This window comes from Gekko japonicus, unplaced genomic scaffold (assembly GCF_001447785.1).
Source record: "Gekko japonicus isolate JY-2015 unplaced genomic scaffold, Gekko_japonicus_V1.1 scaffold761, whole genome shotgun sequence".
Classification (NCBI taxonomy): domain Eukaryota; kingdom Metazoa; phylum Chordata; class Lepidosauria; order Squamata; family Gekkonidae; genus Gekko; species Gekko japonicus.
In genome coordinates, this window is record NW_015177030.1 from 449,028 (window position 1) to 459,983 (window position 10,956).

The following is a 10,956-nucleotide window of genomic DNA, read 5'->3' on the forward strand; positions in this document are numbered from 1 at the left end:
ATGCGGAGGCGGTGGTGGGTGCACGCAAGGGGGGGGGGGGGGGGGGGGGGGGGGAACAGCTTGGCTGCCTGCTCCTGTTTAAAAGGTGTCCAGTTTGGTGTCCGCTGAGGCTCCCCCAAGGGAGAAAGGCTGGGGTGCAGAGGACTGCCCGTGGAAAGGTTGGCGTGGGAAGCCCTTGTCTGCCTCAGTGCCCAGAAAGCTCCCTGTGCCTGCATTGCTCACCTGGCAGAAGGTGTGGCTGCTGTGCTTCCCCAAACCTTGCTCCCTGCACCACCACCACCCCGTGCGTATGGGATGCCTCCCTCTGCTTCTCTTGGGTTAAGAACATAAGAGACGCCAATGTTGGATCAAGCCAAAGGCCCATCCAGCCCAACACTCTGTGTCACACAGTGGCCAGAAATCTTTCCGAGGGGAGAGCCAACATCCTGCGACTTGCAGGCCCACCCCCTGAACTGCTCCATCCCAGCCCCCTTTCCCAGGGGCCTTTTGTGTGCCCAGGAGGGGGGGGTCTTATCTTCAGGCTAGCCCTTTGTGGCCTACTCAGAGACCCCCTCCCATTGCCAGCCTCCAGGTGGAACCTGGAATTCTGGAATTCCAGTTTTTATCCAGTGGTACCTTTAAGACCAGGAAGGTTCAATTCTGGGGATCAGCTTTCGTGAGCATTTCCGGACTACAGAGATTGGTTTCCATTGAGGAAAAGTGCAGACTCTGGGAATACCAGGCAGCCTAGGAGAAAATGAGGTCCTGGAGTGGTATCGCATCTCCGCTAAACTTCCTCCCCAAACTCGCTTTCCCCAGGCAAACCCCCCCTCCCCCCAAAAAAAGCCTCCAGGCTTTTCCCACACTTGAACTGGCAGCCCTCAACCCCCAGATCCTGGTTGGAGGGCCCCTCCCTAGCTCAGCCCCGTCACAGCAACGGGGTTTCTCCCCGTGCAGAGATGTTTCCGTCCTGCAGCCCTGCCGTCCTTGTGGTGGCTTAGCAGGGACCACAGAAAGCCCCGGGAGGAAAGGGAGGAGAAGTCCCTGCACAGCGCACATGCTTGGGCTACCTGGTTTCGGCAAGACCTGCAATGCAGCCTCCCTTCCTTCTGAAAGGCTGACGTACATCCACACGTGCTTTCCCTCCACGCCACGCCCCAACCCTGCTTGGCCCTGACATGTAGGGTTCCCACTCCACCCCTTGCTGAGACCTCAGAATCAGACGTGGAAAGGGTGGGTGGGGGGACACTGTATTGCAAGACGTGTTGTCCACGTGGGTCAGTTGGCGCTGCTGTCGCCCAGGCGCAAAGGGGAGGCGGAGAACGCAAGCCCAGCCAGGATCCCGGAGACGTGGCCAGTGACGGAGCTCCTGTAAGAAAAGGGGGAGAGAGACACGGGCATCAGCAGCTCCCCTCTGGCATTGCTCGCTTGCCTTTAGGATGTCCCACGCACACCCCTCCCCCCCCCCACAACAAAGGGCCCAGGGGAGGCGTGGGCCAGGCCTTTGTCCTGGGAATAGCACCTGCCTCTGAGCAGGTCCAGACTGCATCCCAGTTCTGGTTTCCTCAAAAGGGCAGGAGTTTCCCAACTTGGGCCGGGCCTACCTGGGGTGGATGACGGCAAGCAGGAGGCATTCCAGGATGCACAGCCACCTGGTCGTCAAGGCGACGCCGCTGGCCAGCGTGGCCACTGGGAAGGGCTCCACCTGCCGGCCCATGGCTTCCAGCGAGAAGAGGACCCCTGCGTGCGGGACCAGAGGGAGGCGGGGCTAGCACGAGCAGCAGGGGAGGTGGGCGTGGAGGCCTGGGGGGGTGGCCAGCTCCAGGCAGAGGTGTTCCTGGAGATCTGGGGGTGTGGCTGCCTGGGGAGGGTGGAGTCTGGGCAGGAGGACCCCAATCCCATCGAGCGCACGCTGCAAAGCGGCCGTGTTTCCCGGGGAGCCGATCGCTCTCATCTGGCGATCAGCTGGCAGGCCCCACCTGGAGGCTGGCACCCCTCGCAGACGGTTCGGCCTCCGCTCTCCACGTGAGGGGGCGTGGAGAGAGAGAGAGGCGCCAGGCCAGGACGAACCGCACCTGAGAATCCCACGGCGCAGTGTTCCCAGTACCACTGTTGCCCGGTGACCGCGGCCAGCGTGGCGTTGAGCACCAGGTGCAGCAGCCCACCCAGCAGCGCCAGGAGGAGCAGAACGGTGCCCGTCCGTAGGCTGCCCACCTCCTGCTCCATCCGCCAGCCCAGCCAGACGAGGGTGGCCATGTTCATCAGCAGGTGGCCCGTGCTCAGGTGGTGGAAAGGTGCCAGGAGCAGCCGGTGCCACTGGCCCCGCTCCCACACGGTCTGCACGCTCAGGCAGGAGCCTCCGGGGGTCCGGATCGGGTGCCAGAAGAGGGCCCCGTTCAGGGCCACCAGGGCCAGAGTGGCCCAGGGCACCATGGGGGCAGCCTGCCCCCGGGGGAGGGTGTGGGGCAGGAGGAGGAGGGGGGCCTCTCTGTGACCTCAGGGCTGATGCCGGCTCTCACCTCTGACCTCCCCTGCCCCACCCCAGAGGAGGGCTCCTGCCTGCCTGGCTGCCTGCCCAAGAGGCCGGGTCTTCTTTCCCGGGACTGGGCGACGGCAGAGGGCCTCGGCAGCTCAGTTTCGTCTCTGCGCTGAGGAGGGCCGGAGGACTGGATTTCCTTTACCCACTGGCTCATGGCCACCTCTCTCTCTGTGGGATCCAGGAATCCCTTTGGATTCCATCGGGAGCCAGTCTTGGGAGCTGTTCAGAATGAACGCCAGAGCCCACTAGCCAGGCACAGATTCCTCGGGTGTGGGTGATTTCTTTTTGAGACACGTGGGGTGTGTGTGTGTGTGTGAAATATATGCAATGTTTGCTTTTCTGTCAGACCTAAACTGATTTTACTGTTTTAAAAGTATTAAATGTGTAACGTCAAGATGGGTAGCCAGATTAGTCTGCGGCAGGAGCAAGGAGTCCAGCAGCACCTTAGAGACAAACCAGGTCTGTGGCAGGGGAGGCGCTCTCGGAGTCACGTGGCTCCCTTCTTCAGATACTCTGTGCCCGTTACGCCGCCCACTGTGCCACGCTCGCTGCCTGCCCGCCCGTGAGGTGCTCAGCCACTGGACCTCAGACCCTCTGCCGGTGGCACTCCGTTTTTCAAAGAGAAGCCTGCGCTGCTTAAGCCACTGGTCTTGGGGGGATGTCGGGGTTTTTGAAGCCCTGGATTCCATAGCGCTGCGGAACAACATCTCCTCCCAGGATGCCGTGTGACCCGTGAGCCCGTGTGGAAGGCTCCCTGTGTCAGTCAGGGGCTGGGAGTGGGGCCGCCAGCTGGAGATTGGGGGGAACAGCCTGGAAAAGGAGGGGAGGGGCTTCAGAGGTGACTTAACGCCCTAGACTCCACCCTCCCAGGCAGCCATTTCCTCCAGGGGAAGGGATCTCTGGAGTCTGGCGATCAGCTGCAATTCCAAGAGGACTTCAGGCCTCACCTGGTAGTTGGTGCCCCCCCCCACAAGAGAACGGAATGCAGAGACGGGCCTTTACTTTGGGGGGTGGGGTGGGAAAGCCGAGGGACCCGGGGGTGGGCCGGTCAGTGACAGTAGGCGGTGTCCGGTTGAGGTTCCTCAGGGAAGGTCCTGCCAGTGAAACTTCCAGCATCGGAGCCTGTTCCCCTCCCTCTCTGGCGTGGACGCCCCCCATGCCTTCTCAAAGCGACCCTTGGGACAGCCCTGCGAGGGAGGCCGACAGCACCACCCTTGCCGGAGGAGTTCGGGGCAGAGGCCTCTTGAGTCACAGCTCAGGGCTTTGGCGAAAGCGGCAACCATCCCCAGCTGCCATCTGGACATCTTGGAAAACCCAAACCAGGCTTGGAAGCCGCAACGGCCCCTCCTGCTTCTGGAGTCTCCCAGCTTTTGGCCCATAGAGGTAGACTGTCTCTGCAGACAGAGGTTCTGCCCAGGATAATGATGACCATCGACAGGTTTTCTCACCTGTGAGTTCCATTGATGTATGTCAAAGACCGCCAGTGAGGGGGAGCTCACCACCTTCCCTAGGCAGCCGATCCCACTGTTGCGCAACTCTAAAAAGGTTTTCCATGATATCCAGCCTTTACCTTCCCGCCCTTAATTAAAACCCATTCTCGCGAGTCCTCTGCTGCCAACAGGAGGAGCTCCCTGCCCTCCTCTAAGTGGCAGCCCTTCAAATACTTGAAGAGAGCAATCGTGTTCCCCCTCAACCACCTCCTCCAGACTGAACCTTCCCAAGCCCCTCGGCCTTTCCTCGTAAGGCTTCTTGGACTCCAGCCACACACACCCCGATCATCCTCGTCGCTCCCCTCCGCACCTGCTCCATTCTGTCCACATCCTTTTTGAAGTGAGGCCTCCAGAACTGCACACACAATATTCCAGGTGCTTCATAGCCCCCCTTTCTCAACCAGACTCCAGGTGGATTATGCTGTGCAACATGATGCAATCCAATTGCATGAGACACCTAATAACCATCTGATAACATCTGCAAACAATGCAGTCCGATAGCCTGAGACAGCCAATAAACCCTTCAATAGAACTAGGATTACAAAAATGACAGTAAAAAGTATCAGGTGTGGTATGTCATAAACAATGCAACCTCCCCCCCCCCACGACATTTCAAAAGTAGAAAACAACACAGTAAGCAGGGGGAGAAAAACATAAAATAATCAGTGGAATCAACTACAATCCTGTTTACTTTATAAAATTATCCTGAACTGTTCCTTACCAGGGGTCATTTCATACAAAAAGGTGCAGGAGCTCATTAGCACAACTCATTAGCATAACATTTGCATATGCTGCACCCCCTGACATCTCCCTTCCCTTCACCTCTAAGCGGGGTGAAGGGAAAGGGGGGGGAGGATCTCTGGGCTTCTGCCTGACAGAAGCAGGCCGGGGAAGGTGGGGGGGCTCTCTCCAGGCCTTCCCCGACTCACATGCTTTGCGCGCGGACTGGGGAAGGCACAGGGAGGCCTTTAAATGCCTTCTGGCTCTTTGCAGAGCCTTCCCCGGCTCACCCACCTTGGTGGGCGGGCCAGGGAAAGCCGGGAGGGGCTCTCTGCAGGAAGAGAGCTGGGCTTGTTATTGCCGGAACGCCGTCCCAGCTCGTTCCGACTAGAAATGACCCCTGCCTTATACTATGACCTTATTCCATTTATAAAAATGCCCTCCTGAACAATTCTGTTTACACAGTTTGTAGACTGACTCCAGTATGGAAGCCCTTCTGACCTCCTCAGGCCAGCCGTTGCAGGAGGCAGGGGCCCCAGCAGAGGAGGTGTGTCTGATCTTTCCTTCTCCGAAGGCCCTGTTCAGGTGGGCACAGTTGTTGTAGTGGGGCGGGGGGGAGGTGGTATTGCAGATATGAGGGTCCACGTCTTGAGGTCACTGTGGCATGGATCCACATGGACAGATCAACCGAGTCAAGCTGGGGAGCCGTGGATAGACCTTCCTCCACATGCAGCCAGCTGGGTGACCTTGGGCCAGTCACAAGTTCTCTCAGAGCTGTCTCAGCCCCACCCACTCACAGGGTGTCTGTTGTGGAGAGAGGAAGGGAAGGCGATTGTAAGCCGCTATGAGACTCCGAGTGAAGGGCAGGGTAGAAATCCAACTCCTCCTCCTCTTCTTCAGAAAACTTTGTAACCTCAGTCTTTAACGGGTCACAGGACTCTTACCACACTCTCTGACAAACTTGAGACAGTGCCGGGTTGTGTGTGGGCGACACCAGACCCCTCTCCTTCTTGGCTCCCCACATGGTCAAGCCCTGCATCCGCTGGGCCCAATGAAGCCACAGATGCACACTGTAAAGAGCCACATTCCCAGTGGGAGGAACAGTGGCGACTGGCCCTTTAAGAGTCAGGCAGCCACTGACAGCTGGCCCTTTACCTGCCAGCTGACGATCAGCTGTCTGTGGAAGCTCCACCCTGGGGGGGGAGAGGGATTGGGGGTGGGGAGATTGCTCGGAAGGCACCATTGGTCCCTCCAAGGGCTCTGGGCATGCCCCCCCCCCGGGGGCTTATGGGTAGAGCAAGAGCTCTGGGCAGGACCCAGGCCTGGCGAAGACTGGAGGGGGGGAGGCCGAGGAGGACAGAGCCGCTCCTCAGGGAGAGGAGGGGAGGGAAGGCCGAGGAAAAGGGCTTCAGTCCAACAGGAGCCTGAGGGAGGCCTGCTCTGAGAACCGTCTGCTCCCGGAGCAGCAGCAACCAAGTCCGCCTCCCGTCTGATATTTATTTATCTGTTTAAATATTTGTAATTCCCCTTTTCTCCCTGGGGCTGCCGGCTGCAGCACGGCGCTTAATTCCTGCCATGGGTGGCTGTCGGGAGGCCCCCGCTATGTGCTCTGTATTATTTTCGGTTTATATCCCGCCTTGCCCGGCGGCGTAGCACAAGTTAGAAGACAACAAAACACAGATGCATAAATGCAGTACTATAAAAACGCACAAAAACAATATATGTATAAAGTGCAGGTCAGTGTAGACGACGATCGCTGTGCAGTGATCCGGTGTAACCAGGTCAGCATCCATAGTTGTTCTTTGTGCTCATTCATCCCTCGTGGCTCCTAATTGAAGGCCTGGTGGAAGAGCTCTGTTTTACAGGCCCTGCGGAACTGCAAAAGGTCCCACAGGGCCCTGATGCCTTCCAGGAGCTCATTCTACCAGTGTGGAGCCGCCACTGAAAAGGCCCTGGTCAAGGCCAGTCTGGCATCTCGGGCCAGGAAGAGTCAGGCGATTTTGTGACCCTGATCTCTGCTCTCTGGGGGATATATGGGGGAAAGCGGTCCCTTAGGTAGGCACTTGACATGTTAATACTTCTGCCTTGCTTCACATCTGGTTGCATCCGAAGCTGCCGTCTCCGGCATCTGACCCTTGGGCCACGAGGGCCAGTGCTGTCTGCTCAGATGGGCAGCTGCTCTCCAGGGTCTCAGTCTTTCCCATCCCCTCCTTGACCTGGACATGCCGGGGGTTGAACCCACGACCTTCCGCATGCCAGGCAGAGGCTTCACCACTGACTCACGGCCCCTCCTCAGAATCATAGAATGTGAGAGTTGGAAGGGACCTTGAAGGTCTTCTAGTCCAACCCCCCTCTGCACTCTGCAGGAGCATAGCCGAAAGAGAGCCCTACATACCTACAGCATACAACATCCTCTTGGGTCACTGAGGTCAGTCTTGTCTACTCAGGCTGGCGGTGGGTCTCCAGGGTCTCAGGCACGGAGGCCTTTCCCATCCCCTCCTGCCTGGTCCTTTTCAACGGGTGATGCCGGGGACTGAACCTGGGAAATCCTGCATGCCACGCAGGTGCTCTACTGTTTCTACAAGTCAGATCCTAAGGCACCGTCTATTGGATGTTCCACCTGGATTTATTGTACTGAACCGTTCTGTGCAATCTACTTTGAGTCCCAGTGAGAAAGATGGACTATAAACAAATAAAGCACCAACCAGCTAACCAACAAAGCACAGCAACCCACCGTGTCTGGGGTTCAGCAAAGGGCTCTTCCAGGGGCACCGGCTTCCACCAAAGGGCTCGTGGCTCTGGCTGTGACTCAGCCTTACAGTGCTTGAAAGGGGAGGGGAAGCCCAAAGAGCGCTCCGCATTGCCCCTGCCTGAGCCATTCTCCCCCTCCCTGCTGTTTGGTCTCTTCCCTATCACCAGCTCATTGCCCTCTTCCAAACCTGTCCTATTGTGTCCGATCTGTCCAATCCTCCTTAAAATACGGTGCCCAGGACAGGACCAAGGACTCCCAGTGGAGCTCGGCAGTGCAGAGCAGAGCGGAGCTCTTGCTTCTTGTGACTTGGCTTCTAGGCTTCTATTAATGTCGCCTCAGATCATGTTTGCCTTTTTTGCAGCGGCATCACACTGTTGACTCAAGTCCAACCTGTGATCCAGTGCCATCCCAAGATCCGTTTTCCGTGCACTACCACTAGGCCTGGTGTCCCCCATCCCATAGGGGGGAAATATTCAAAAACTGCCAAAAGAGGGAAAGTACCTAACCAAGAAAGGCAGGGTAACCTAAAAAGTGGCAGGAAACAGAAGAACAATATATAACGCAATATAAAAATTGTTCATTATTTGTGTATCGCATGTATATATTCCTTTGCTTTCTCAGCCTCTTGGTCCCCCTCCATATACCTGTGCCTGAAATTCCTTTGGCCTCTTACATTACAACCACACCACAGTACAATCACACCATTCCCACAATCCATTTGAATGTGGCTCACGTAACTCGGGGGGGGGGGTCCAAAGAGCAGGAATATCCCAAAAAAAACCCCATTGATCTATCAAATCCCTACTAAAGCTTCCCTACCTGTTCTCCATTTGACAGGGCTGTGGTGTGAAAAGCCCCCCCACACACACACACACACCTGGTGTCCTGCGGGGATCAGAGGTCACCTCTGCTTTCATGCAAGCCCCTGGCGCTGTGATCACAACAACGGGATGCCTGACTGGGCCACGTGCAGGGGAGGGTGCCCACACGCCAGCCCAGGAGGGTGGCCGCGAAGACTGTTTGCCCACAAACGCCAGGGGCGCATGGCAGAAAACAAGCTCAGGTTTGGTAAACAGGCCAGCTTGGCACCCACAACATTACGAAGAAATTGGTCTGTCTGGCCATCCTACACGGCGGCGGGTGAGGCTGAGTGCACGTCAAGGGGGGCAGAGTTTACATCTGATGCTTCGTGAGAGAACAAGTTCTGGAGAGCACAAGTCACCTGGCTGGGAAGGCGTCACGCCCTTGGCCTCAGGGACTCACTGCACACAGAACTTTTAAATCTCATTTTATTCTTTATTTTCTACTTAATGTCAGGTACAGTCCACCTTTCTCCAGGCGGATTACAGAGGCTGAGTTGGTGCAATCAGTCGACAGGAGGGGGCATTTAGTGGATAATGCAACAGGAAGGAGGGCTGTCGGACCAGCCAGAAGTCAAAAAGCAGAACTGAAGCAAAACAAGTCTTAGCACGACACATTAAATGATGCAAAAATTACGTAAGGATCCTAGTTCCAGCAAAATATACTGGGAGGGGGGAAATACCCCCCCCGCGCTGGCCTCCCACCTGACCCATGCAGCAATAGCTTCCTTTGGCCAGGTAACTGAATAAAAGGAAGTCCTTCACCCAAAGAGTGATTAACACGTGGAATTCACGGCCACAGGAGGTGGCGGCGGCTACAAGCATGGGCGGCTTCAAGAGGGAATTGGATAAACACAGGTAGCAGAGGTCCATCGGTGGCCCCTATGAGCCACAAGGTATAGGTAGGAACTCTCGGTCTGGGGCAAGGGATGCTCTCTGTATTCTTTGTGCTTGTGGGGGGGGGGCAACAGTGGGAGGAAACATCATCCAAGCTAACAAGGTCCTACCCACACACCCCATTGCCTCTCCCCACCTGAGAATTGTCTTTGCTCCAGTTCCAGGAAATGTGGTAAGCAGGAGTCCGCGGATGAGGCTGCCCTGGTGGTGGTGGTGGGGGCACATCAGGAGAGCTGGGGGAGGAAGGGCCCCATCCAGGGTGTTGTTTGTGCTAGGATTTTCTAGGTGTTCAAAGGACAAGCCAAAGACACATGGGGGGGGGGAGAGACACCTTGTGGAGACAGGACTTCTCGGGGGCTGAAGGTTTGGTGTAAATAATTCTGTGCCCTTTGCCCGCCCTTGGTGTTTCTCCTGGCTGCTGCCTCTCCAGGCAGGCTCCCCCCCCCCCCCCCCCCCCCCCCAATCAAGCCTCCGCCACCCCCCGAGGATCCCTCAGTTACCCCAGGAGGTGGCGGAGGGCCTCTTCTGGCCTTCCCCCAGGGCCACAGAATTCCAGCGTGGGCGTTGCTTTTCTGGCCATCCACACACAGCCCCCCCCCCCAAGCCACCTGCCTCAAATCCAAAGACCACATGACTGGGAAATGGACGGGGGGTGGTGGTGTTTCTACTCTACCCCAGGAAACAGACTGCCGTCGGCAGCCTCCCCCTGAAAAGGAGGGCTTCATCACCCTCCACTCCACTCCGGGGATTCACGGCCGGCCACCGGGAGGTGGTGGTGACTGGTGGTCTCCAGCTGAAATGGCTTCAAATGGTGCTTTAAAAAAAAATAAATCTTTCAATCCCTCACTGAATGGGACCCCCAAATTCAGAAGCAGCCAACCACCGACTGACCATTGGGGGGGGCGCGCGGGGGCTAAGAGAAGGGAGACCTTTTGCTTGTAGGACCGCAGGAGCCACCCAGCTGGGGTGCGGGGGGGGGGTCCTTAACCCACAGCGGGAGAAGATTTCGGAGGCGGGTCGACGGCGAGGGAGACGCATTGCCCGGGAAAGACTTTTACGGCCACTCTTTACGGGCAAGGGCGACGTTTCCAGGCAGCGGGCGGCGGCCACGTGGTGAGGTCTGGCGCGGCCGGTGCCGCCGTCTCTGGGGGAGGGGCTGCTGCCCGGCCAGCAGAAGGTCCCTGGTTCGATCCCGGGCATCTCCAGTTAAAAAGGACCGGGAAGCTGGCGACGTGGTAGACTACTCTCTCTCTGAGTCCCCGTCCAAGAGCTCAGGGCTGCCCGCCTCTCACGAGGGTGCGCTGACTCTCCGAACTCTTTGCCAACCTCCAGGTGGCACCTGGAGATCTCCTGCTGTGACAGCTGCTCTCCAGATGAGGAAGGCGCGTTCCCCCGGAGAGAATGGCTGCTTAGCCCGCCCCCACCCCAAACTCCCCTCTGCCCAGGCTCCATCCCCAAACCTCCGACTCCAAACAGAGGTCACCCCCGCTGGGAAATGTGCTGGGGGGGGGGGGTCAGACCGCACACGGGGGGCACCGAAGGCCCCCAGTGTCGCGCATCCTCGGAAGCCCGGCCCCGGGAGTTGCGCGGCCTTTGCAAACGCGCATTCTGGCCCCTCCCCTGCTCTGGCGCCCTGCAGTGTGGCCAAGCCTGCTAGGGGAACTGGCAAAGAGATGGGGGGGACGCCGCCAAGGAGCCTCTGCTTTCGGAGAGGGCTCT